At 37.0% G+C, this 27,526-nt stretch overlaps 1 pseudogene across 1 annotated transcript in view; it reads left to right on the plus strand.

Annotated features, from left to right (window-relative positions):
* The first annotated feature begins 1,407 nt into the window (after positions 1 to 1,407).
* LOC308241216 (large ribosomal subunit protein uL10-like) overlaps positions 1,408 to 27,526 on the plus strand; it is a 34,855-nt pseudogene continuing 8,736 nt past the window's right edge. The window contains exon 1 of the transcript in view: positions 1,408 to 1,481. The product of the transcript in view is annotated as a large ribosomal subunit protein uL10-like (transcript). The remainder of the gene's footprint in view (positions 1,482 to 27,526) is intronic.

The following is a 27,526-nucleotide window of genomic DNA, read 5'->3' on the forward strand; positions in this document are numbered from 1 at the left end:
GAGTGGAGGCCTAGGCCGGCAAGGGCAGGCAGAAAGCTTGGCTTCCTCCATCACCGGGGAAACCCAAGCCTCCCTCCTGCTCTCTGTGGCCTTAGCCATCTTGGTTGGGTTTATTTGCATATTCGCTCCTGATTGGCTGGTGGGCGTGGCTGATGGGTATGGCTTGTGGGTGTAGCGGAGTGATGGTTAATTTGCATATTACTCTTTTATTAGATGGGATAACAAAATGTAAGTGTACATTTTAATGGCATTATATACATGCATTTTGTGCCCTCATCACTATCCTCTATCTCCAGAACTTATTTCATCTTCCTAAACTGAAACCTTGTATTCCTCCCTTTCTCTTAAGTTCCTGCCACCTACCATTCTACTTTCTGTCTCTATGAATTTGATACTCTAGGTACCTCATATAAGTGGAGTCATATAGTATTTTAATGTTGTGCCTGGCTTATTTAACTTAGCGTAATGTATTCAAGGTTCAAGAAACAAATATATATTATTTTGTATTACTCATGCTGATCTCTAAGAAGCTTACATTGCATAGCAAAAATTATATATTAGACAAGTTAGTTTCTGAATACATTAAAAACTGTGATCATATTTAAGCTTTATCTTATCTAATATCTTTGATCTCCTTTAAATTATTATGAGAATCAATATAACCATTTGTTTGAAGACAGTTATGACTGACTGACTTAGTTGCCAATTGACTTTGATGTATGGATTATAGTTTATAAGACAAAATAACTTAGTCTTCAATTAATTATAATAATTCAATTATTTTAAATTAGATTATAGTGTCATAGTCATTAATAAGACCATGTCTCTTGATATTTCTTATTTTCTGGAAGGCTTCTAATATACTTGTTAAGATGATTATTTCTAACACCCATCATTTCCTTAAAAATAATAATGATTTACTATTTTACATAGGCAAATGTAGTACACTAGATTTGTTAGAGTTTGTTTTGAGGAAAAATATCACTTATCTATTAGAAAACTCAAATATCTAAGAAATTCAATTTTGAATAAATCCTATGTTATTATATCATTATAATGATCTACACATGTAGTTTATGTGTGGATGAGAAAACTATTATTTAGTTTTACAATCAGATAAATTTCTAGACAGAAAGCATTGTTTTAGAAAAATACTGTAAACTGACTGACAACTATAGCTGAAACGGGAAACAAATCAGCAAAGACATTATTACAACTTCTATATTCTGATGTACAAAAGGTACTAGTTACTATTCAAATTAACTTTGAGAATGTGAATGAGTTAGTACTTGGTGGATGATCTCACATATTCAAAAGAATCTCTTGCCTTCATTTAGTTCTTCCTGCGCTTCAGAATTTTCTAAGACATGGAATGTTCTGAAAGGCTGAGAAAGGCTGAGTGCCAACATGGTCACAGCTGGGACGGAAACAATACCACCCATCAGTAAGCAAGCGAGTGAACCGCTGGAGGAGCTCCTTAAGTAACGCCACCGTAAATGTGGCAAGGCTGTCACAGGGCATTTTAATACAGCGTGCATTCATATTTACAGGCCACCTGCCGAGAATGTGGCGACCTTCCCCTGCTGTGATTTTAGTGAGTTTTAAAAAATATCCCTAAATGTTATGTCTTCCCCAAAATATTGGTCCTGTAGTACTTTCTGAGTTAATATTGAGAGGGTTAACTTGAAACGCCGGCAGCTAGGACGGGGTCCCGTGGAAACCAAGGCAGGTGGAACCCAGGCAGGGGCCGACACAGCAGTCTGAGCAGCCGAACCTCAGGAACCAACCAAGCAGAAATAACAACATGTTCCTGGACTCTAAGCGGGAGGCCTGGGAAAACAAGGCAGTAAACAAGATGTGGGAACACACAGAAACAGAGGAAGTTCAGCACAGGAACAGAGAAAGAACACATAGAGACAGGGACAGTTTAGGTCCGCTGCTCAGCAAAAACAATTGAGGGAATCAATCAGGTGACGACACGGGTAGACATAGAAGCAGGCTTGCAGCAACTCCGTACCCCTGGACGACAAGGCTTCCCCGGGCAGCCCATGCCTGGGTTCCCCTACCCCGGCGGGGAGTCTGAGTCTGCTTGTAATACATTTTCCACACTTTGCTTAGACCTCCTGGTCTGCGGAGCTCATGCTTCGGCGTTGTGAGACACGACCCGGGAGAACACCTTGGCTCACCGTTCCGGTTATCAATGTCAAGCATGCTCTTGCTTCTCCTTCTTAATTTAAAGGTAGGTAAACAGGTTCAAGCTAAAATGTGTTGATCTCACATTTAAAAAAACCAATCCTGTAGTCTTCTACAATAAAACAGAAACAAATAAGAAAACAGATTAAAAGAGAAATAATCAAATATATAATTTAGCATTTAAACATTAAATAAAACACTTAAACACTTAGCACAACTGATGAATTTATTGTCCTCATTTGGAGCAAATTTTAACTTGGATCTGGTATAGATTTATGCTATCCATGTAGCTACATATTATTTTACAAATAATGTAACTCCTACAATAACAGTATTTTTAAAGAAAATATTAAATGCCACTTGTCAAGTTAATAGCCTATTAAAGTCAAGTCCCCTTAAAATATGTACCTATTATATGTATTAATGATCTTTAGTAATTTAGAATTGCATACAATAACTGTGAACTGAAACGAAACTCTGATTGATTCTTTGTGGAAAATTAAAGTTGCAAAATAACCTAATAGAGTTTTCCTCAGGAAAGAGTACACAAACAAATCTTTAAAATGATGGACAATTTTTAAAGAGAGGATCCATTTTAAAAATTGTCCATCATTTTAAAGATTTGTTTGTGTACTTTTTGGCTGAATCTGTTAAATGTATTCAGTACTTCCCTGTAGCGGGTTTGTTAGAAGTGCTTACTGCTTCCATGCACAAGGTATCCTTGCGTAGTGGAACAGTGCAATTTATTGCAAAGCAAAACAGATATATATTAAATAAAAGAAAAGAACATCTTCAACTTGACTTGCCTTGCTAACACAAGTACACCTGTCTGTATTTAGCCTATGGTACATTAGCATTTACTCAACTATTAAGATCATTTTATGCTTTGAGAGTTAACATAGCATAATGGTAAAGATTATGGCAGCTGAGTCAATTTATGTGTGTTAAATACTTATAGATGAGGCCAGTTATGAGGTACAAGATTTGGGGCAATTTACTCCGTATCTGTGACTCTAATTTCTTATCTATTAAATAGAGATTCTCTACCTTTGAGTTTGTTTGAGGACTAAGTATACAATCCATATAAAGTTCTTATTATTGTCTCTTGCCCACAATAAATGATCAAAGAGATTTACTATTATCTTCATTATTATCTTTAAGAACAAAAATTTAAAATTATGTTTTAGTTATTTTTTGTCTATTATTACCTATTGTTCCATTCATTCTGTTATTTTGTCTGTATAAAAGGTTTATGCTGTCACCTTATAAAAATATTGATCAATATATTAAATAATTCACCAGAAACAAAACATCTACTATGCTTTGAGCATTGTTAGTCCTTGATGAAAAAACAGGGACTATTCTTACTTATTCCTATAAAATGTGATCCATTGAATCAAATGGTTGAGTTTTTCTGCTGTGCCAGCTCTGAGAGGCATCCTGAACCAAAATCACTGATAAGAAATTCTCCCCTCTGCCCTCTGAGTGTTAAGGAAATATGTAAATAGAATGTGAGTTTATTTATAGTTAAAGTGTAAGCAAAGTGCTTTGGAAAAAAGAGAAATAAGCAGAAAGAAGAAACATTTTATATTTTATATTTAACAGTTAATATATATAGATACATATATAAAAAAAACAAGAGTTCTAAATAAAAAAATCTATGTAAGAATATTATAAGTATTATGTAGTATTACTACTACATAAGTATTATTAGTATAAGTAATATATTACTTAATATATAAGTAATAGAAGAATATTTTATTGAAAGTAGAATTGAAATTATAAAAGTAAAAGAAGAAACTGATAAACAACAGCTGTTTTTTGGCTTGGGAAAAAAATGTGTGGACAAAAAGGGGCCACATGCTAACCTGACTAGCTCAGGAAAGGCCTGCATTTCAGCCTTACAAACTCAGAAACCTAAAGTAACCACAAAGGATGGTCTGAAATTAAAACTTTAATTAAAAAACAGTTTGTGGTGGGTAGTCATGTCCTAGGAAGGTACCTTCCCTGACAAAGATTAACTTTGATCTTAACTGAACTTGTCTTTTTGCATCAAGGATAACATACTTTGGTTATCCTTTATAACTTCCCTTTTTCTGGATCCCTCAGGGCACAATCAATGCACCAGGGTAGAGATCACAAATTTCCTCATTGTTATTTTTATTGTGTTAACTGTTGACTGTTAATTATCCTCTACCTACCTATGTAAAAGAAGCATGTGCCCATCATTTTACTTTTTATTCAGTTCCAGAGGTCCCCCCTGACTTTGCTTTCTCCCACCTCTTTAATCTATCATCAGTGAATTCATGTAATCCACTTATGTCTCCTCCTTTGATGGAATTTATACAAATAGGTGAAAAACTGCCATTCTCTGGAGCATTATCTCAATGCTTTGAGATTCTGCTTCCTGGCAATTGTCGACCATTTGGCTCAAATAAATTCACAAAAATTCTTTACAGGTTTGAATGTTTCTTATGTTAACAAATATTATGAAAACACAGTGAGTTATAATTTTCTTTTTACTGAAGACAGTGCAAAAGGAAGCTAGCCTAAGGCTCCAGATTAAAAAGAATTCCATCATAACACTGGGATATATTTTAGGAAGTTTATGAAATTCTTGTTGGTGAATATTTACCAGTTACAATACAGAAATTGTTTCTTAAAGAAAGAAGACATGCCTTATGCACTAAGGAAGTAAGCTAGATCTTGCAGCTATCTGCAGGATGCCTCTGAGGCAGAGCATTAACACTCAAATGACTCTTATAAATGGCCACATGTTAACAGTCTATAAATTTAAAGACAAACATACACTAAGTTTGACATGACATTATATTCACAGAGTAGCAAGACCACCTTCAGATTTCCGACATAAGGATGTCTTCTAAATCTGGGGAAAAGCCTTGATTATTTGTTAAAGACATATGTAATAAGAATGAAAAAGAAATCTTCTGTAATTCTGAGGACAGATGTAATTCCGAGGACAGATGTAATTCCATTCTCTGTTTCTGATGATGCTTACCCCCAAAACCAGGGCCACAATGACAGCAACTTGGAGCTTTTAGTTTAGGATTATTTATATAAATATTCATTTTTAAAATTTTTTATACATTAAATATTTGTATTCTTCAATTACAGTTGATATACTATATTATTTTAGTTTCAGGTGTACAACCCAGTGATTAGATGTTATATAATATACTAATTAATCATTCTGATAAATTTAGCACCCAACTGATATTATACATAGTTATTACAATATTACTGACTATATTCCCTATTTAGTACTTTACATCCCCATGATTATTTCATAACCACTAATTTGTACTTTTTTAAAGATTGATTTTACAGAGAGAGAGTTAGGGAGAGAAAGAGAGAAATAGGGAGAGGAATATATACAATTGTTGTTCCATTTATTTATGTATTTATGCATTCATTGGTTGATTCTTGTATGTGCCCTGACCAGGGATAGAAACTGCAACCTTGGCATATCAGGGAGATGCTCTAACCAACTGAGCTACCAGGCAAGGATCCAATTTGTACTTTTTAATCTCTTCACTTTTTTCACCCAGCCCTCCAGCACCCATCCCCACTGTCATCCATCAGTCTAATCTCTGTATCTGTGAATTTATTTCTGTTCTGTTTGTTGGTTTATTATGTTTTTTATATTTCACACATAAGTGAAATCATATGGCATTTGTCTTCCTCTGACTTATTTCACTTATCACACAATACCTTCTAGGTCCATCCATGTTGTTGTAGATGGCAAGATTTCATACCTTTTTAAGGCTGAGTCATATTCCAATGTCTACATGCACCATTCCTTCTTTATCCATTCATTTATTGATGGAAACTTAGGTTAGTTCCATATCATGGCCATTGTAAATAATGCTGCAGTGAACACATGGATATACAGTATATGTTTTTTGAATTTAATGTTTTGGGCTTCTTCAGTTAAATATTCAGAAGTGGAATTCCTGGGTCCTTTTTTTGCCTCCTGTTATATAGCCTTTGTTTTAGTCTGTTTTGTCTAGTCTAAGTATTGCTAACCCAGCTTTTTGCTTGTTTGTTTCTTTCCATTTTCATGAAATATCTTTTCTATCTTTTTACTTTTACTCTGTGTCTTTTTTTTTTTTTCAATGTGACATTTTATTTTACTTTATTTTCTTTTCTTTACTGATTAAGGTATTACATATGTGTCCTTATCCCCCCCCCCATTGCCCTCCTACCTCACCCCGCCTGGTGTCTGTGTCCATTGGTTAGGCTTATATGCATGCATACAAGTCCTTTGGTTGATCTCTTCCCCTTACCCCCACCCCCCCCTATCTATCCTCTGAGGTTTGACAGTCTGATGCTTCTCTGTCTCTGGATCTGTCTTTGTTCATCAGTTACTTTCACTCTGTGTCTTTTGATCTGAAATGAGTCTCTCTTAGCATATGTGTCTTGTTTTGTTATCCATTTAGCAACCATATGTCTCTATATTGAAGCATTTAATCCACTTACATTTAAAGAAGTTGTTGATAGATATGTATTTATTACCATTTTATTATTCATATTTTTAATTTTTTTCTTCTTTTTAAAGAAAAGCCTTTAACATTTCTTGTAATACTGGTTTGGTGGTGATGAATTCTTTCAGCTTTTTCTTGTGTGGGAAGTTCTTTATGTCCTTCAATTTTAAATGATAGCTTTTACTGGTAGAGGTAGGTCTTGCTTTTTATGCTTTGAATGTTTCTTGCCAATTCCTTCTGGCCTTCAAAGTTTCTGTTGATAAATCAGCTGGCAGCCTTGTGGGAGCTCCCTTGTAGGTAACTGACTGTTAATCTCTTGCTGCTGTTAATATTCTCTATCTTTAACTTTTGTATTTTAATTATGATGTGTCTTGGTGTGGGCTTCTTTGGATTCATCTTATTTGGTACTGCCTATGCTTTCTTGAGTTGTAATTCTATTTCCTAAACCAGGTTAGAGAAGTTTCCATCACTATATTTTTAAAATAGGTTTTCAGTTCCTTGCTCTCTTTCTTCTCGTTCTGGTATCTCCATGATGCAAATGTTGCTATGCTTGAAATTGTCACAGAAGCTCCTGGTACTATCCTCATTTTTTAAAATTCTTTCTTTCTTTCTTTCTTTCTTTCTTTCTTTCTTTCTTTCTTTTTTTTTCTATTCTAATTAGTGTTTCTGCTTCCTTATATTCCAAATCTCTGGTTTGATCCTGTGCTTCATCTACTCCATTGTTGATACCCTGTAATGTATTCTTCATTTCAGTTTTGGTATTCTTCATTTCTGACTGGTTCTTTTTTATTTTTTTCTATCTAGGTTTTTGTTTCCTATATCTTTGTTGAAGTTCTCTCTAAGTTCATCTACTCTTCCTCCAAGTTCATTGAGCATCCTTATAATCATTGTTTTGAACTTTGCATCTCATAGTTTGCTTGTCTCAATTATATTTAGTTATTTTTCTGGAATTTTATTCTGTCCTTTCATTTGGGATATGTTTCTTTTTCTACTCATTTTGGCTGCCTCTTTGTGGTTGTTTCTAAGTATTAGATAGAGCTGCTGCATGTTCTAGACTTGGTATAGTGGGCTTATGTAGTAGGTGTCCTGTGAGGTCCAGTGGCACAGCCTGCCAGAGCACCAGAGCTAGACACTCCAGCTGTGTCACCTGTGTGGGCAGAGTACACCCTCCTGTTGTAGTTGGGGCCTTGATTTCTGTTAGCACCACAATGGGAGTCATTTATCCCCAGATCAATCAGCTGCAACCACTATGGAGATCACCTGTGTATGAACTGACCCCAAAGGCAGGACTTACTTCAGTGGGGCTCTAGTACCTACTGAGTCTGCTCCTCAGTTTGTTGCTTGCAGAGGTGACTGGGTGTTACTTCAATGTGGTAATATGCGGTCCACCAGGTGTACTGATTCTGGGGCCTCCTCAAAGGTTCAGGCGAAGCGTAATTGCTACCTGTGCCTTGCCCAGGGCCACCTGACATAAGCTACAAATTGATCTAGAGATGGTTTGGAGGTGCCCAGGAGAGGCCAACATGCAAACTGAGGCCAGCTGAAGCTAGTACCAGGTCTGAGGCCTAATTTCCCTTCACCAGGTCAGTTAGTAAAATTTTCATATTATTAGAAATAGTCAATCAAGGGGAACATAATATATTTATTCCAACATTCCCATTTCCCTAACCTTTTTAACCCCTTTCTCTATAGAGTATGCCAAGGAAGTTCTGGCATCTTAAACTCATTGATTCTAAGTTATTACTGAGATAAAGATTTTCTTAACCAGCAAACAAAACTGTTGAGGTCCATCCAGGCTAGGGGCTGGAGCTATGATTTTAAATTCTGAATCCAAGTAATATCACACATATCAATATATTTAGCCTAAAATATATTGTATCTTCTTTCCCCTAACATAATTAATATCATTCTCCACAAAGAATGGGGGGGCAGTGTACTACCAAGATTAAGTAATTAAATGTTGTTTTTTCAAATTAAGATACATTTGATATATCTTAAGACAAGATTTTGCTGCTAATAGAGGTTTAGGAGAAATTGAGGGTTCAAGTTTCTAATCTTTGTTGAAATAATCTAGCATCCTTCAATTTACTATAATTTGGCTTTCATCCTCACAAGATCATTCTTACATTAAACAAATATATAGTGACATCTGTATCTATAAACACATGAGTGAATAAAACAAAAATCACTGTCTTTATGGTTACATTACAATAGGAGAAGCAAATAACATGCTAAATAAAATATAAAAATGTTAGTGATTAGTTCTAGAAGGAAAAATAATGCAGAAAAAAGGCCCTGACTACAACATGTAAGTTATAGAAGAATTGTAATGTCTCTATTGGGCTTCCACTAAGAAGATGACAGAAAAAGTGAGGGTTTAAAACATAAAGGTGAGATCCATTTGAACTTATCATTCCAGGCAGAGAAAACCTTGAGGGCAAAGTTTTGAAGCAAAATGAACAATAAACTGGTTCAATAAACAATGAGAGGCCAGTGTAGTTGGAATGAAGAGAACCAAAGGGAATATGAGATGAGGTGAGAAGGGGTCAAATATAAAAAGCCTTGTATATTTTAAGAATGTTACATTTTAATTTCAGCCAGTTGCAATAGATTGTTGTTGCGGGGAGGGGGTGTGGAAGCAGGAAGTTCTAGGCAACTGCAATAACGTCGAGTAGCCAGGTAGGAAGGTAACTCAAGGAGAACAAAGACATTTCACCAAGTATGAGGTTAAGAAACTGCTTTAAGTAGAGATATTTTCAATGTAAGGGATAACTAAGGTCTCCATCCTCTTTTAATTCCATTCGCATCAGATTTTTACCTCCAGACACCATTTGAACTACTCTTGTAACATCTATTGACAGATTGGGCAAGTGGTAGCCAGATTAGCCTTAATGAGGAAAAGCCACTGGCTACCACCATGTTCTCCATGCTCTGCCTTCTGTTGTTCTATCTTTTTAGATTTCAAAGATTAGAACAATCTTGTATAGAGAAAATAGTCATGCTTAAGACTTCAGTCTCAGTTTATAACCCAAATATGCAAAGGTTTATCTGAGAACACCAGCTGCTTGGCACCAGAGACCTTTAGGGCAGTGGGACTCAAGCTTTAAGTGAGCAGAGCCAAGATCTTTAAGAAAATTGTATTCAGACAGAGCCCCTTCCGATGCAGGAGGACAGCAACCAACTGCATCAATCAAACATCCAAGCACCATTTATTAAATAATTAAACAATTCTGCTTTTGCATTCCATGCCAACAAGAATAGTGGCTTGCACTAGGATAATAACAGTTGGAGATAGAAAAAAAAAGTTAAAAAATTCTCAAATTCTGATTACATTTTATAGGGTTAAGCAGCAAGATTTTCTGGAAAATCTAATGTGGAAAAGAATTCAAAGTTAACTCCTGTTTTTGACTGAGGAACTGGAGAATGTTATTTGCCACTAGCTGAAACAGGAAAAATTGCAAAAAATATCTGAATTTAAAGGGTAAGGTAGATCTTAGACTTGGACATCCTAAATGTGAGGTACCTGTTAGCATTCCAGAGAAGATGTCTGGAAAGAAGTCTGGGATGAAGATATAAATTAATATATAAACATAGTCACTGTCAGCATAAAGTTGGAGTTTAAACCTCAATGAGAAGAGCATAAAAAAAGTGACTCTAAATATAAAAAATTAGATATCCATCCAAGGACTGAACTTGGATACTCTGAATTTAGAGATAATGGAGGTGAGAAAAATTGTCTAATGACACTGAGAAGGAAGGGCCAAATATAGTAGAAAAATCAAGAAAGTGCTATCGCCTAAGTTTAGAGAAGTTGGAATAATTGGACTTGACTGTGAGTATACAGTTCATTTATTTTAACAGAAGACAATATGGACTCTTTTGAGGGCAGATGTGGTCATGGGAGCCTGTGAAATTTCTTTTCAGATTGCTTTTATTTTCCAGAGAAACAGGAAGCCCAGTCAACATCTGTGCATTAGAATGAGGAAGGTTTGAAAAACTTGAGGGGAGAAAAGAAGCTATGAATGTGACAAACAGGATGGTTTCATTAAATTTTTCACCAAAAATTAGCAATGGATTTTTGGGGTATAGAATAGAAGGGAAGGTGACCTTGGATAAAACCCAAGCAACTCCAAGTATTAAGTTACAGGAAGGGAAAACAATTTCTCAAAAAATGCACTGAGAAGGAGTAAACAAGATTATTTGGGGGGAAAAAAAACAGTGGTGACACCAGTAGTGTCAAGGGGGAAGAATGCTACAGAGATCACGATAAGATGTTAAGGCCTGAAAAGTTTCTAATACATTTAATTAAAAAAATTAATTAGTTGCTTTGACAATACCTATAATTTGGGCATATATTAGCAATAATAATTTATATCTATTAAAAACTTAATATATTCCAGGAATTGTATAAGAGACTTTATTGTGTTATTTTGTTTGTTACCCAAACAATTCTGTGAGTTAGGCATAGTCAAATTCTAATTTGACAGATCAAACAATAAAGCAATTGAGGCACAAAGAGATTGGTAAATATGTCAATGACACAGGGAACATAGAGATTTTGAACCAGGCCTTTTGATACAAAACATTCTACCTTAACCACTACATTAAACTGCTTCCCAGCAGTCAGATTCCCATGGCTCACGGGTGAGTGGATGTCAGGAAACACAGGAAAGACTATAGACAACTTTTCAAGAAATGTACTGTGATAGAAAGAAGAAAGATAATGGGAAAAGATAGTATTGGGAGAAAGTTGTAATTATTTTGTTTGCTTATTTTTCACCTAGCTTGTAAGTTCGGAGAGTCTTAAATATGTTTAAATATTAATGGGTAAGAGCCACTAGAGCAGGAGACATGGAAGATATAGAAAAGAGAGGTAGAGAAAAAGACAGAGACAGAGAAATTTATTTGTGGAGTGCAGTTTCTAAGGAGATAGGCAAAGATAGAATCGAAAGTGCAGGTTGAAATATTTAAACAATGAACTTCAAATAATATGCTAGACACTTTGTATTGTAAGAGAAGGAAGACATTTCTTTTTTTAATGGATGAAAATGTAGGTCTATTTCTGTGTTTAGTGACAGGAATTTGAGAGTGAGCCTTTCAGGTCAATTATATACTAAGAGGCAAGATCATCTGCTAAGAGTTGGACAAAGGGAAATAATGAGGTAAAGACACGGTGGAGTGCAGGACATATCTCTTAACCTTTCTAGGTGGTCATAGGTGAATCACAGTGGGAGCAGGATTGACAGTGTGTATGTAAGGCAGAGTTGATAATAAAAACCACACATTTTTTATTATACCTGTAATAATATTAATAGGTAAAACTCATATAGCATTAATATGGACCAGACAGTGTCTTAGGCACTTTGCTATATTAACTCATTTACTTTTCACTACCACTCTATTGGGTATTATTCATGTCCCCATTATAAATGAAGAGCTTGAAAACAAAGAAATTAAATAAATTAGCCAATATTATAGATAACAAATTACAGAACTGGTTTTTGACCTAATGTGGTTATCACCACTGTTTTATACCTCAAAACTATGAAGTTCTATGTTTTGCCTTTACCATTACAAAGAGCTCAAGGAAATGGGACAGTAAGATGATAGGTCAAGTTGGTTAAGGTTTTTGGCAAGAGACTACTTGAAGTGAGAACTCTACCATATAAACTATATATGGAAGGCAAGTAGGAGCTGCTGTACCAGAGAATATTATAGTGGAGTGTGAGAGCATTCTGTCTGCATTTGAGAGCACAAAACTGGAAAGGAGTTCTAGGTTTCAATGTTCAGGAAAATGTTACATTTGTTACAAAGGCCTCATATATTAATACTAGAGGCCCGGTGCACAAAATTCGTGCATGGGGGGTGGGGGGCAGTGGGAGGGTGTGTCCCTCAGCCCAGCCTGCACCCTCTTCAATCTGGGACCCCTCAAGGGATGTCCCACTGCCCATTTAAGCCCTACCAGGATTGGGCCTAAAAGGGCAGTGGGACATCCCTCTCACAATCCAGGACTGCTAGCTCCCAACCACTCGCCTGCCTTCCTGCCTGATTGCCCCTAACTGCTTCTGCCTGCCAGCCTGATCACCCCCTAACCACTCCCCTGCCAGCATGATCAACGCCTAGCTGCTCCCCTGCCGGCCTTATTACCCCTAACTGCCCTCCCCTGTAGGCCTGAGTCCCCCCCAACTGCCCTCCCCTACCACCCTGGTCACCCCCAAATGCCTCCCCTGCTGGCCATCTTGTGGTGGCCATCTTCTGTCCACATGGGGGCAGCCATCTTTGACCACATGGGGGCAGCCATCTTGTGTGTTGGAGTGATGGTCAATTTGCATATTACTCTTTTATTAGATAGGATGTGTTTCAAGTTAATTTCTTCTATAGCTGTCTTGTATAATAATTTTTTTTATATTGGGCTTTAAAAGTTAATTTTTATCTTTATTTTTTAAATAAAATTTATATTTAAGGTATAAAACATGATTTTTCATATACATAGTAAAATGATTACTACAGTCAAGCTAGTTAACATATCTCCTCCTCACATAGTTACTATGTGTGTGTGTGTGTGTGTGATGAGAGCACCTGAAATCTACTCTTTTAATAAATTTCCACTGTTCAATACAGTGTTATTATCTATAGTCATCATGCTATACTTTAGGTCTCTAGACTTGTTCATTCTACATAAATGCAACTTTGTACCCTTTAACCAAAAGCTCCACATTTACCACATCTCCTCACCCTCAGTAATCACAATTCTACTCAATCATTGTATGTGTTCAACTTTTCTAGATTCTACTTATATAAATAGGATCATGCATTTTTTTCTTTCTGTGTGGTTTACTTCACTTAGCAAATGTCCTCTAGCTTCAGTCATGTTGTTGCAAAAGATAGGCGGATCTCCTTCTTAAAAGCTGAATACTATTTCATTGTGCATATATACCACAATTTCTTTGTCCATTCATCTCTCAACAAACACCTAAGTTGTTTCCATATCTTGGCTACTATGAATAACACTGCAATGAACACAAGAGTGAAGATTCTCTCTTTGAGGTACTGATTTTATTTCTTTACAGTATATATCCAGAAAAGGGATTTCTGGATCATATGGTAGTTCTATTTTTAGTTTTTGAGGAGCCCCCATAGTGTTTTCCATAGTGACTGTACCAATGTACATTTCTACCAACAGTATTGTGCCAAGGGTTGCCTTTTCTCCACATCCTTGCCAACACAAGCTTGATGTGATATTTCATATGGCTTTGATGGGTATCCTGATAATTCGTGTTGTTGAATTCCTTTTCATATGCCTGTTGGCCATCTGTTCATCTTCTTAGAAAAGAATCTATTCAGATTATTTAGCCATTATCTATTGTGTGTGTTTTTGCTATTGAGTTTTCTGAGTTCCTCTTATCAGATAGATGGTTGGCAAATATTTTTTCCCAATCTGTAAGTTTTCTTTACATATTTATTTATTAACATGGTTTAGAATTTCAAGTGAAAACTGATCTTTAAAGTAAATAATATAAACAAACAAACAAGCATGCAACCAGGACATAGTTTCACAAGCCATGAGATCTTTGTTTTTTAATTTGGTTTTTCTTTTCATGATTTAAAAGAGATACTATATTATATTGTAAAATGCCATTTCTACATTCTGCCCATAATGAATGAAGTTACATTTATTACTAGATATCCTGTTTCAAATTAAGCAAGAAAGGTGGCAATAACAAATACATTGTGTTAAGAGGAAGAAATTTGAATCACAGACTGCAATTATCGTTTTTGTAATATTAGAGAACTCACCGATGTTCCCAATTGAGTATAGATAAAATGGTGCTGAGCTGATTTTAGTATTGCCTGGTTATATTTATACATGAAGTACGTGAAAAATAAATTAAAACAGTATGTTTCCTTTATTGATTATTATTATACTAGAGGTCTGATGCACGAAATTCATGCCAGAGTAGGCCTTCCCTCCCCCGCTGCCAGCATTGGCTTCCTCTGGCACCCAGGACCCGGGCTTCCCTCCCAGCCCCAGCTTCATCCAGAAGGTCATTCGGAAGGACATCCAGTCTAATTAGCATATTACGCTTTTATTATTATAGATTTCATCCACTAATTGCTGTGTGAACTAAAATTAACTTAGCTTCTAAAGAGCCTCAGGTGTGGCTACATGTGCATAGTTGAGAATTACATAAATTTTGGTATTCTTTTGGAGAATATGTGTATTTATATTTGTAAAACTTTTAAGAAACACTAATTAAAGGTAGAAAAAGCTCCCTGTAATAGTTTCCTACGGCTGCCATAGCAAAGTACCACAAACTGGGTGGCTTGAAACTATAGAAGTTTATCCACTCATGATTCTGGAGTCTAGAAGTTCAAAGATTTGTTCCATTCTAGGCATCTCTCTTACTAGTAGCTTCTGGTGAGAGCCAGCAAGTATTGGTATTCCTTGGTTTGTAGAGGCATCATTCCAATTGCTGCCCCCACCTTCATGGCATTCTTCCTGTATCCCAGTCTTTACATGCTGTCTTCTTATAAGGACGCTAGTTATATTTGCTTAGGGACCCACCCTACTCCATTATGGTCTTATCTTAACTAATTAAATCTACAATGACCCTATTCACAAACAAGGTCGAGTTCTGAGGTACTAGTATTAGGACTTCAACATATATTTTTGCAGGAGGTATGAGCGCATAATGATGACCAGAACAGTGAGCCGAGATGTTTTCCCGGGGCCCTGTCTCATGACTCCGAAGAATGAGCTCTGTAGACCAAAGGATTTAAGCAAAAGTGTGGAAAATTTATTACAAGCAGATTCAGACTCCTGCAAGGGGAGGGGGGCTGAATAATGGGCTGCCCATTAAAGCCTTGTGGTCCAGTAGTATATGTTTGCTACAAGCCTGCTCTATGTCTCTCTGAGTTGTCACCTGATTGATTCCCTCAATTGTTCCTGCCCAGCAATGTAGCTGAACTTCCCCGGTCTCTATGTGTTCTTTCTCTGTTCCTGTGCTGAGCTTTCTCTGTTTCTATGTGTCAGTACACACTATTGTTGCAGGCCCTCCCTTGCCTTCCCAGGCCTCCCGCTTAGAGTCCAGAAACATTATATTATTTCTGCTTGGTTGGTTCCTGTGATTAGGCTGCTCAGACTGCCGTGTCTGCCCCTGCCTAGGTTCCACCTGCCTTTCTTTTCCCCTGGACAACTCCCTGTCTGCTTGCGTTTCAAGTTAACCCTCTCATTAATGCTGCCCTATTGACATGCATTTATAGACATGACTTAAAAGTAAAGATCTTTTTCTAGGAAACCAAATTAGATTGGAATTTGTTTTTCACTTTTTTCTATAGAGCATGTGGTACTATTTTTCTATGATTTTTAACTATTCTCTTATAATCAGAGATCAAGAAGAAGCTGAAAACTTAAGTAAATATTTTGGTTACAAGCTTAAGTACATAGTCCTTGAGGTAAATACTATTTTAATTAATGTAACTCAGGCTTCGTTCACAGAGAATCCTTTATTATAGGCAAATAAAAATAGTTCAGTGATGATCATAAAGATAAATCAAATTTGTCCTTAGTCATAACATTGAAAGCTTAATAGTGTACCAAATTTCTACTAGCCTCACTATCACCAGAGGTCCGTTTTAAATCCAAATCCCTAGTGTTAAATAGATTAAAACAGGTTGGTTTCTCATATATCTTGTGACATAGATTAAAGGAGGCTTTAGGATTCCATATGCATTAAAAGTATTGTTTTATGAGACAGCATGCTCTCATGGGAAAAGAGTGGGTCCTGAAGTAACATATGTACGAGTTTGAATCTCATAATTTCCTCAGTTCTTTATTTTGTCATCATGTGTAAGATGGAGATAAGCTCACACCTAAAGAACGCAAGAGAAGATAAGATAATATATAATCAGTAGAGGGGAAGCAAAGCAGCCAACATAGTGCTGTCATATGGTAGGCACTAGAAATATCGATTTCCATTTCCTTTCTGACTATATGTGGTTATTATGTCATTGCATTGCACATCTTTATCAGGAAACCAATGCTCTCCTCTGATCACCTTAATAGTATAGAGGTAATGAAACAATACACCTTGCCAAGAGAATCAATTGATAATGGTTAAGAATCTCATGGAAATACAGTTATGAAGATCTAGGAAATGCACAAGGTAAATATCTGTATGTGGTGCTGACAGAATCCAGGGGGATTATGGGATTTAGGAATGTGAACTAGTCACTATAGCACAGGACATGGAGGCATTACTCAAGTGTACAGGTTCAGAAATTTAGTCCAGAGATCCCAAGTTACCCCAGATAGTCCCCATTTCACTGGGAGTCCTGAAGCAAATTTTGAGAATACCTCTCACTCCCATTTTGAATACAGGCACATGTTCAAACTTCAGGTGTTCTCCAGGACTTGCCCCCTCATAAAATTGTGCTCCATGGAAGGCAGAGGCCATTGAAATAGAACCACATTTATTATGTATTCAAATGTTTCTAAATAAATGTTACTTGCAAATCAGTGATGGCTTCCTGGAAGATGTGGAGTATCAGATAAACACTAAGGGAGAAAAAAATATTTAGCTAGTAAAATAAGGTTGAGATTAAGAAGAGAAGCTTTAAAAGCAGAGGAAATAACAAAAGATAATTCAGAGTGAGGAAGTAGTAGATTGGTTCAAAGCACATAATACAGTTCATTAGAACGAGATTGTTAAGTGCAAGAAAGCCACCCAGCTGGTGTGGCTCAGTGGTTGAGCACTGACCAATGAACCAGGAGGTCATGGTTCGATTCCAGGTCATGGCATATGCCCTGGTTGCTGGCTTGATAACAGTGTGGGGAGTGCAGGAGGCAGCTGATCAATGATTCTCTCTAATCATTGATGTATCTGTCTCTGTCTCCTTCTCCCTTTCCCTCTGAAACCAAGGGGCAAGAAGGGACCCTTACAATATGGTCCTATAAAATGTATTTTACTCTGAGCAAAATGGGGAAACATTGAAGGTTTTTAAGCTGGGAAAAGGACTGATATGTTCAGTTTTATGCTGTAAAACAATACAAGAATGACTCCTAGGGGGTCGAAACTGGAAGCTAGGAGATGTTAAGATCCTGTTTCAGGAAACATAGGAAGATCACAATGTATTTAAGAATGGCAGTGGTGTGAAAAGAGGGAAAAAATTATAAAAATAAAGAACCTCTAACAGTAAAGAGGAAGCTTAAAAACATAGGACCTAAAGATAAATTTAATATGAGAGCAAAGAAAGAGAGGAATTTAGGATTATCTAAGGATTTCTAGATAGGGCAGAGAGCGGGTGGTGTTGCTGTCTTCAGTTCAGTAAGCAAAGGAAGAGGAGGAGTTTGGGGTCGGGGGAACCTGATTACTACTAATTCTGTGCCACATTATATGAAAGTGATTATGATATTTCAGGATGAAACTTAGAACTACAATCACCTCTACATCTCTGAGACTGTCTCAAAGACAATGACTTTTCATACCAATATATCCAAATTCTATCATAAAGCTAACATTTAAAAGGCATTCAATGAATATGTATGCATGTATTCGCAAATACTTATTGAACATCTACTATATACCAGGCATGCCTATGTTGGTAATTTTCTATCATGGCTGCATGTTAAAGCAGCTTGGAATGTTTAAAATTCACTGAGGCACTTGTCTTTCTTTGACTGGCTTATTTCACTTAGCATAATACTCTTAGGTCCACCCATGTTGTTGCAAAAGGAAATATTTCCTTTTATTTTTTTTTTGTAGCTGAGTAGTATTCCATTGTGTAAATGTACCAAAACACCTTTACCCACTCATCTACTGTTGGACACTTGGGCTGCTTCCTAATCTGCACTATTATAATGTTTGTTTATGATTCTTGAACTTTCATAAAACTAAATATTTACAGTGAAACATATTCTTGGTTTATTGATAAAAAGGCTTGAGCACTTTTAGTGTAGGTAAAGGGATTAAACAAAGAAAAACAACTCACAGACAACAGTATGGTGATTACCAGAGGGAAAGGGGGATGGGGGAAGGTAGGGAAAGATAAATGGTGATGGAAGAAGACTTAATTTGGGGTGGTGAACACACAATACAATATACAGATAATGTAATATAGAACTGAACCCCTGAAACCTATATAATTTTATTAACCAATGTCACTCCAGTAAATTCAATAAAAATAAAATATTATAGTCTCAGGGTCTTTCAAAAGCAATGAGAAAGAGTAAATATTTTATTTCAGAAATTAAGCATTAATTATCTGGAAATTTTTACTTATCCTGAACATCTAATTTCCCAGAGGGTACAGTATAAATGAAGCATGACTAGCTTATTATAAAAGGTGATCCATTATTGCCCATTACATGGAGCAAACTATTAATTTCATTTACCATTTGCCTTCAAGTAGATCATGAGAGTCATTACTCAAGAGATAATTAAACCATGGCTGCAGCATATTATCCAGAGTCAATAAGCACAAAATAGCATATAGCATATAGTTATATACATTTGCTACCTTAAATAAAAATTATATACACAAATAATTTAATTCAAGACTAAAGCACACATTTATCATTACTTTAGAATAATACATAATATAGATTTTATAGATTTTCATAGGTTTTTTATTATATATAGTTCAATTAATTTAATGGATTAAATATATTAGAATAAAAACAAGTCCTATCATCCTATCTAATAAAAGAATAATATGCAGATTGACCATCACTCCAACACACAAGATGGCTGCCCCCATGTGGTCAAAGATGGCTGCCCCCATGTGGACACAAGATGGCCACCACAAGATGGCTAGCAGGGGAGGGCAGTTGGGGGCAATCAAGCCTGCAGGGGAAGGCAGTTAGGGGTGACCAGGCCAGCAGAGGAGGGAAGTTGAGGGTGACTGGGCCTGCAGGGAAGAGCAGTTAGGGGCAAACAGGCTGGCAGGGGAGCAGTTAGGCATCAATCAGGCTGGCAGGGGAGTGGTTAGGGGGTGATCAGGCTGGCAGGCAGCAATCAGGAAGGCAAGCAGGTGAGCAGTTGGGAGCCAGCAGTCCTGGATTGTGAGAGGGATGTCCGACTGCCCGTTTAGGCCCGATCCTACCGGGATCGGGCCTAAACGGGCAGTCGGACATCCCTCAAGGGGTCTCAGATTGGAGAGGGTGCAGGCTGGGCTGAGGGACACACCCCCGTGCACGAATTTCATGCACCGGGCCTCTAGTACCTAATAATAGACAAACATGTAAATTGACCGTACCTCTGCTATGCCCACAGCCAATCAGAGTGAGTATGCAAATTAACCCAACAAAGATGGAGGTTAATTTGAATACATAGGCACCCAGCAGCCTGGGTCCTGGGAACTTTCTCAGCACCCAGGTCACTCCAAGGTAGGCCCCATGGGTCCTGAGCAACCTGGGAAGGGCCTGAGCCAGGGTGCTCCTGGGCAGGGGCAGAGCGGGGTGATCGGGTGATCCAAGGGAGCTGGGGGTCCCCTGCCCAGGCCCCAAGCCTGGGCCAAAAGCTTGGGGCCTGGGCAGGGGCAGAGCTGGGTGATCAGAGGGAGCTGGGGGGCCCATGCCTAGGCTCCGAGGCTATAGGCCTGGTAATGGTATAGCTGGCGATCTGAGGGAGCTGGGGGAGCCCTTGTCCAGGCCCCAGGCCCCAGCCAGAGGCTTGGGGCCTGGGCAGGGGCGGAGCCGGGAGATCGGAGGGAGCTGGGGGTCCCCTGTCTGGGCCAGAGGCTTGGGGCCTGGGCAGGGGTGGAATCAGTGATCGCAGTGAGCTGGGGGGCCCCTGCCCAGTCCCCAAGGCTTTAGACATTGGCAGGGGTGGAGCTGGCGATGGGAGGGAGCTGGGGTGCCCCTGCCCAGACCAGGAGGCTTTAGGCCTTGGCAGGGGCGGAGCCAGAGATCAGAAGCGATTGGTGTGAACTACAGAGGAAATACCTTTTCTGACCGCTCATTGGCTAAGCTTCCTGTATGCCACTGGTAATGTTCTTAGTAACTTGGGTATAAGAATCCAAAAGGGTAATCTAGGGTTTTTCCACCACACTCCTGGAGAAAAAAAGGAAGGTCCGCTGCTGGAGGGCTAAGAAATGTCATATCCTGCCCTAGCCAGTTTGGCTCAGTGGATAATGCCTAGGCTTGCTGACCCCAGGGTATGGTTCAATTCTGATCAAGGGCAGGATCCTCCCTGGCTGGGGCCCAGGTCAGGGCTCATGCAGGAGGCAACCAATCAAAGTGTTCCCCTCACTTTGATGTTTCTCTCTGTCTTTCCCTTTCTCTTCCACATTCTCTAAAAATCAATGGAAATATATCCTCAGTGAGGATAAAAAAATAAAAATAAAGAAAGAAATGTCATATCCTATGAAAGACACATCTTGAAAATGCCTAAAGAAAGTTGTCATTTTTTTCATGGTGAAGGGACTGGAGTCCGTGTTGATGAAAACACCTTGGTGGCTGTGGTGACTGGCAGTGGCTGCAGCAGTGGGGTGATGAGACTGCTGCCTTCCCCTGATCAGCCCAGTCACCTCAGTAGGACTTCCCCTGAGGGCTCCCATTATGTGAGAGGGGGCAGACTGGGCTGAGGGACCCCCCACCCCCCGCAGTGCACAAATTTCATGCACTGGGCCTCTAGTGTAATCATATTTATCAAGTACCAAACAATATACTAGGTATTTTCTCATGTAATTTCACAATAATTTCTACAAAGTCATTCAAGATAAACACAAACATTCTCAGGTTTTAAATGGATGAATTAATTAATAATTGATAAATTATTATGAATAAATAGATAAACCTCTGAACATCAGAAAACTTGGGAGAATTAATCATGATGTCAAGCTACAAAAAAGTAGAATCAGGATTCAAAACCTGATTCTACACTTCAGTGGTTCTCAAAGTGTGGTCCCCTATAGCATCAGTGACATTTGAGAATTTGTTAGAAGTGCACATTCTTGGGCCTTACTCCAGACCCACTTACCAGAAACACTGAAAGTGGCCTAGTCTTCTAATAGCTGCTTCTTATTCAAGTTAAAGACAGAGGATCATCATGAGAGTCAATGCTTTTCTCTCTGTGCTGCACAGCTCGTAATTTAATGAAATTTCAGTCACAAACACTTTATAGCCTTCATTTTCCACATGTGCTTCTCCAAATCCATGCTCATTCTGCACCCAACTTTGCAATCAGAGATAATGACCAGTATAGACCACCATAAAAATGTCCCTTGATGTTGGACTTCTGTTTGGATTCTGTCAAAGGATAATAATAGAGGGAGATTTGAAAAAGGAAAAAAAAAGGGGGGAGGGCTTTCAGTTGTGCTTAAGGCCCCAGTTCCTTCCCTGTCATATTTCTATGACTTAGCTTCACCCCTAACTAATTTTAACAGCTACATTTTGGCAGTACATTCAAAACAATTCTTTCTTTAGGCCAAGGTAACCATCTCAGCCCCTTGTGCCTTCATTAATTGGAATAGAAATAAAGCCATATTTTTTTTTTTATCCCAGGCTACTATCCACTGTGTTTTTCCTACACAATAACCATACCTTTTATTATATTATTTTCAAATTTCCCAGTTAAGTATATCATATTTTACACATAAGGACACTGACTAATTTACCTCCATTTATAATCACTAACAAAGAATATTTTGTATTATTTATTTTTCAAATGTTCTTTATTAAATTTGAAATTTATAATTACTCAAACATTATTAAACTATATCCCGCTAAACTACATATAAATTTTTACAATCCATTTATAATTGTCCTGTATTTATAATTACTATTAACACAAGTTACATTAGTCAGGTTAGGTTAAAATATGCTATGGTAACAAATTCTAAAATCTCAGTGGCTTGACACAATAAAAAGATTTATTTGTCCTTATACAGAAACTGACAAGAGAGGGGGAAGCCCTTTTTTAAGCAGTGATTTTAATATCTATGTGGCTCTCACATCAAAGACAATGAGAGATCAAAGACTTACACTGTTCCATAAATGCTTTGGACAAAAAGTGATAAACAAAATTTTTTTTGTTTGGCCATTTGTCAGAAATTAAAACACAGATCCAACTCACTGCAAGGGAATCTGGGTAATATGGCAAAACACACATTTTTTTTAAATATATTTTATTGATATTCTACAGAGAGGAAGGGAGAGGGATAGAGAGCTAGAAACATCGATCAGCTGCCTCCCGCACACCTCCCACTGGGGACGTGCCTGCAACCAAGGTACATGCCCTTGACCAGAATCGAACCCGGGACCCTTCAGTCCGCAGGCCGATGCTCTATCCACTGAGCCAAACTGGTTTCGGCAAAACACACATTTTTTTGTGTGTGTAAACACTGCCAAAGAGATGGTTTTCATTCACTATGGAAAGGGTAAAGTATGAGAAAAAAAAGTGATATAGAAAAAAAATTTCCCTGGCATAACTAGTATAAGCTTCTTCCTAATAAATGGAGTCACCTTTTTGGTTTGTTTTTAATGTATAACAACTTTATTAAGATATATTCACACACTATAAAATTTACCAATTCAATGGTTTTTCATATGTTCACTGAGCTATGCAACTATAGCCACAATTAATTTCAGGAGATTTTCACATACCCATATTTATTAACAGTCACTCCCCATCTCTCCTGATCTGACACAGCTTTAGGCAACCATTAACCTATTTTTCTGTCTCTATACTTTTGTCTCTTGTGGACATCTCATATAAATGGAATCAGGCAATGGGACTTCTATGACTGGCTTATATAACTTAGCATAATGTGTTCAAGACTCAGCCATGTTATGCATGTGTAAATACTTTATTCCTTTGTATTGCCGATAATAACACATTATATTGATATTTTACATTTTGTTCATTAGTTGATGAACATTTGGGTTGCTTTTACTTTTTAGCAATTATGAATAATGCTGTTATGAATACTCATTACAAGTTTTGTGAAGACACATCTTTTAATTTCTTTTGTATAGACCTAGGAGTAGAACACTATGCTATCCTTTTGGGAATAGAACACTATGCTATCCTTTTGGGAAACTGCCAGACTCTTTTCCAAAGTGGTTGCATCATTTTACATTCCCATCAGCATTCCACAAGGATTCTGATTTCTCCACATCCTGCCAACACTTTTGATTATAGACATCCTAGTGAATGCAATGTGGAATCTGATTATGGTTTTCATTTGCATTTCCCTAATGACTAATGTTGAACAACTTTTCATGCTCTTGTTGGTCATTGGTATATCTGTTTGGGGGAAATGTCTAGGTATAGCCTTCGACCAATTTTTTATTTGGGTTGTTGTCTTTTAGTTTTGAATTGTAGGTTTCTGTCTGTATCCTGAATACAAGTCCCTTATCAGAGACATAACTTGTGAAAATTTTCTCCTGCTCTATGGGTTGTCTTTTCACTTTTTTATGATATCTTCAAAGCAATTTTTTTTTCATTTTAAATCTTTATTTATTTTTACTTTTATCTGATACTTTTGTGCTCTATCTAAAAAGACTATGCCAAATCCAAGGTCATGATCATTTACTCTCGTATTTCCTTTGTTCTTACATGTAGGTCTATGAACCATTTTGAGTAAATGTATATGTATGGTACAAGAAAGGGATTCAACTTTATTCTTTTGTTGAATATTCAGTTATCACAGCACCATTTGTTGAAGACTATTCTTTCTTTATTGAATTTTCTTGACACTAATGCAGAAAATCAATCGACCATAAGTGTCACAGATTTTTCTGGAATATAAATTCTACTTAAGTGAACCATATGCATATCCTTATGCCAGTACCAAATGGTTTTAATTCTTGTAGGTTTGTAGTAAATTTTGATATAGGGAAGTGACTCCTCTAAATTTTTTATTCTGTTTCAAGATTATTTTGCCTTGTCTTCGTCACTTGAATTTCCATAAGCTTAGAATCAGCTTATCAATCTCTGCAAAAAAGAAAGTTGAGAATTATATAGCATTTGTATTGAATCTGTTTAGGGAATATTGCCATCATAATAACATTGTCTTCCAATCCATGATTATAGAATATCTTTCCATTTATTTAAATATGCTTTGATTATTTTCAACAATATTTTATAATTTTAGTGTATATTTTTAAACTTATTCTTTTATATGTATTCCTAAGTATGTTATTATTTCCACTGCTATTATAAATATAATTGCTTTTTAAATTCATTTTTGTATTTTTCATTGCTATTCTATGAAAATGCAATTGATTTTTGTATTTGACATTGTACCCTGCAAACCAGAACTATTTTGGTTGATTTTTAGTTCCCATAGCTTTTTAGAGAGTTGCATAGTATTTTCTATATACAATATCATGTCATATGCAAACAAAGATAGTTTAACATCTTTTCCAGTTAAGTTCCTTTTGATTATTTTTACCTAATTGTACTAGCTCTAAAGTCCAAGAAAATATTGAACTGAAGTGGAAAGAGTGAACATCCTTGTTCTGTCCTTGAATTTAGGTGGAAAGAATTCAGTCTTTCACCATTGGGTATGATGTTAGCTGTGCTTTTTTTTTTTTCATAAATGTCCTTTATCACATAGATTGTTTCCTTCTATTTCTAGTTTTCACTTCATGTATGTTGGAGTTCTGTTTTAGTGCATAAATTTTTGTAATTATTGTATCTTTCTGATGCACTGGCCTTTGGAAATTTTGATATCCTTGAATATGTAGATTGATATTTACATCAAATTTGAAAAGTTTTCAATTCTTATTTCATCAAATAAAAATATTGACATAAATAGAAAGACCTCCTATATTCATCCTTTCTCTCCTCTAATTCTGTTACTTCTATTATGCATCTGCTGGTGTGTTTAAAGATGTTCCATATTTCTCTGTAGCTTTGTTCATTTTCCTTCATTCTTTTACCTTCCTGTTCTTTGAACTGAATATCTTTAAATCTATGTTCATGTACACTGATTCTCTTATCCATTAATTTAAACCTACTTAATTTAAATCTACTAGTACATTTTTAATTTCATTTATTGTATTTTTAATCCATGTTTTTGTGGTCAGCCTCACCTCCTCAGCAAATCTCTGAGCCACCACTCTAGAAAAAGGATAGGAAAATGTCCTGCTCTCTCAGAATGGCAATACTGGTTTGCAATAAAGACATTCAGCAAGATGGTAGCCTTTTTGGTTTACTATTTTTAGCATGGAACCTTTACTCTATGAAGTAATTGGGGTGAAAGTACTAAGAGCCAAATATTGTTGTCCTGCCATGTTTAGTTATAGCTTCTATACTATAATTTGTGCCTGGCTACACTCTCCAGGAACTAGTCTCTACACCATAGAGCTGGAGGGTGGGTGAGAAATGCTGACAGCCTGCCCCTTCTATAGAGATACCTTAGCCCTTAACTGGGAACTGAAAGAAGAGGGATTCCCAGTTTCTTGGCAATACCCACCAGGAATAGAGATTCTTTCCTGCTAAGCTGAGGTATGGTAAGAGGGAGTAGGTCCTCTCTGGAATGCCACAGACTCTCATTCTAATTTGGGTTAGTCGTTTTCTTAAATAAAGTGTCTTTATGTACTGTTTTCTGTTATGAAAAATTCCAGACTTTAACTGGTTGTGTTTTATATTTTGTGTTCATTTATTATTTTGCTGGGGAAAATGGAACTCTTCATACAACCATTCCGGAAGTGTCTCAGGGTTGTTTACACTTTTTAAATTCTAATTAATTTTTTTTGAGGGATTAAGAATTTATTTTATTCGATCAGCCCCCCTAATTTCTTGAACTCACTTTTCTGATTAGTCAGAAGACCAAAATCTCTTGAGTACCCCATTATTCCATTAAACACAGTGGTTTACTCGGTATTCTTACTCAGTGGTTTATAAGAATAAGATATCATTCTTACTGAAAGCTATAGATAGAGAAAAAGGGGAAAATCTTCAAAGTTTCTGGTTGCTCTGGACCAGTGGTTGGCAAACTGCGGCTCTGTTGACTAATGAGTTTGCTGACCACTGCTCTGGTCTAAATTGTGCCTCTTAAAATTCATATGTTGAAACAGAAACCCTGAATATGACAAGTATTTGGATCTGGGAGTTTAGGGGGGAAATTGATTTAGATGCTATTATGAGTGTGGGGGCCTCATGATGGAATTAGTGCCCTAATAAAGAAGAGACACCAGAAAGCGCTCTCTCTCTCTCTCTCTCTCTCTCTCTCTCTCTCTCTCTCTCTCCTGCTCTCTCTGTCATGTGTGGACACAACAAGAAAGCAGCTATCTACAGGCCAGAAAGAGAGCTCTCACCAAACCCATTCATGCTGACACCCTGATCTCAGACTTCCAGACACCAGAACTGTGAGAAAATTAAATTCTGTGTGTTGTGTGTTTTTTTAATTCAATCCATCTATGGCATTTTTTATGGCATCCCAAACTTACTAGAAACTGATACTTTTACTTTTGGTCTTATTATATGATGTTGCTATTGGATATTACTCTCATGTAGTTTAATAAATATCTGTTCCCAACAAGGGTTCTGTCTTTGGTGACCTAGATCCCTGCACCAAATCCGGCATTGGATTTCAGTGTTATAGCTCATTCTGTTCATTCACAAATGCCAAGTTTAAACTTCCATACCACTGGAATTGATTCTAGAAAAGATTGCCAGCTGAAGACATATATATTCTGAAACTAGATATTCCTTAAAACATCCAGCCCTGGGGATTAGCCTGGGTTATTAATTCATATTCCCGCTTCCTTGTTGTGAGATTTTTGGGGTCTCTAAAAAATTTCCTTCCAGTCAACATCAGTTAGGCCAATGACAGTCCATCAGAGAGATTTTAATAATGTTAAACTTAAAAAAAAA

The sequence above is a fragment of the Plecotus auritus genome, assembly GCF_963455305.1.
Source record: "Plecotus auritus genome assembly, chromosome: 2".
Classification (NCBI taxonomy): Eukaryota; Metazoa; Chordata; class Mammalia; order Chiroptera; family Vespertilionidae; genus Plecotus; species Plecotus auritus.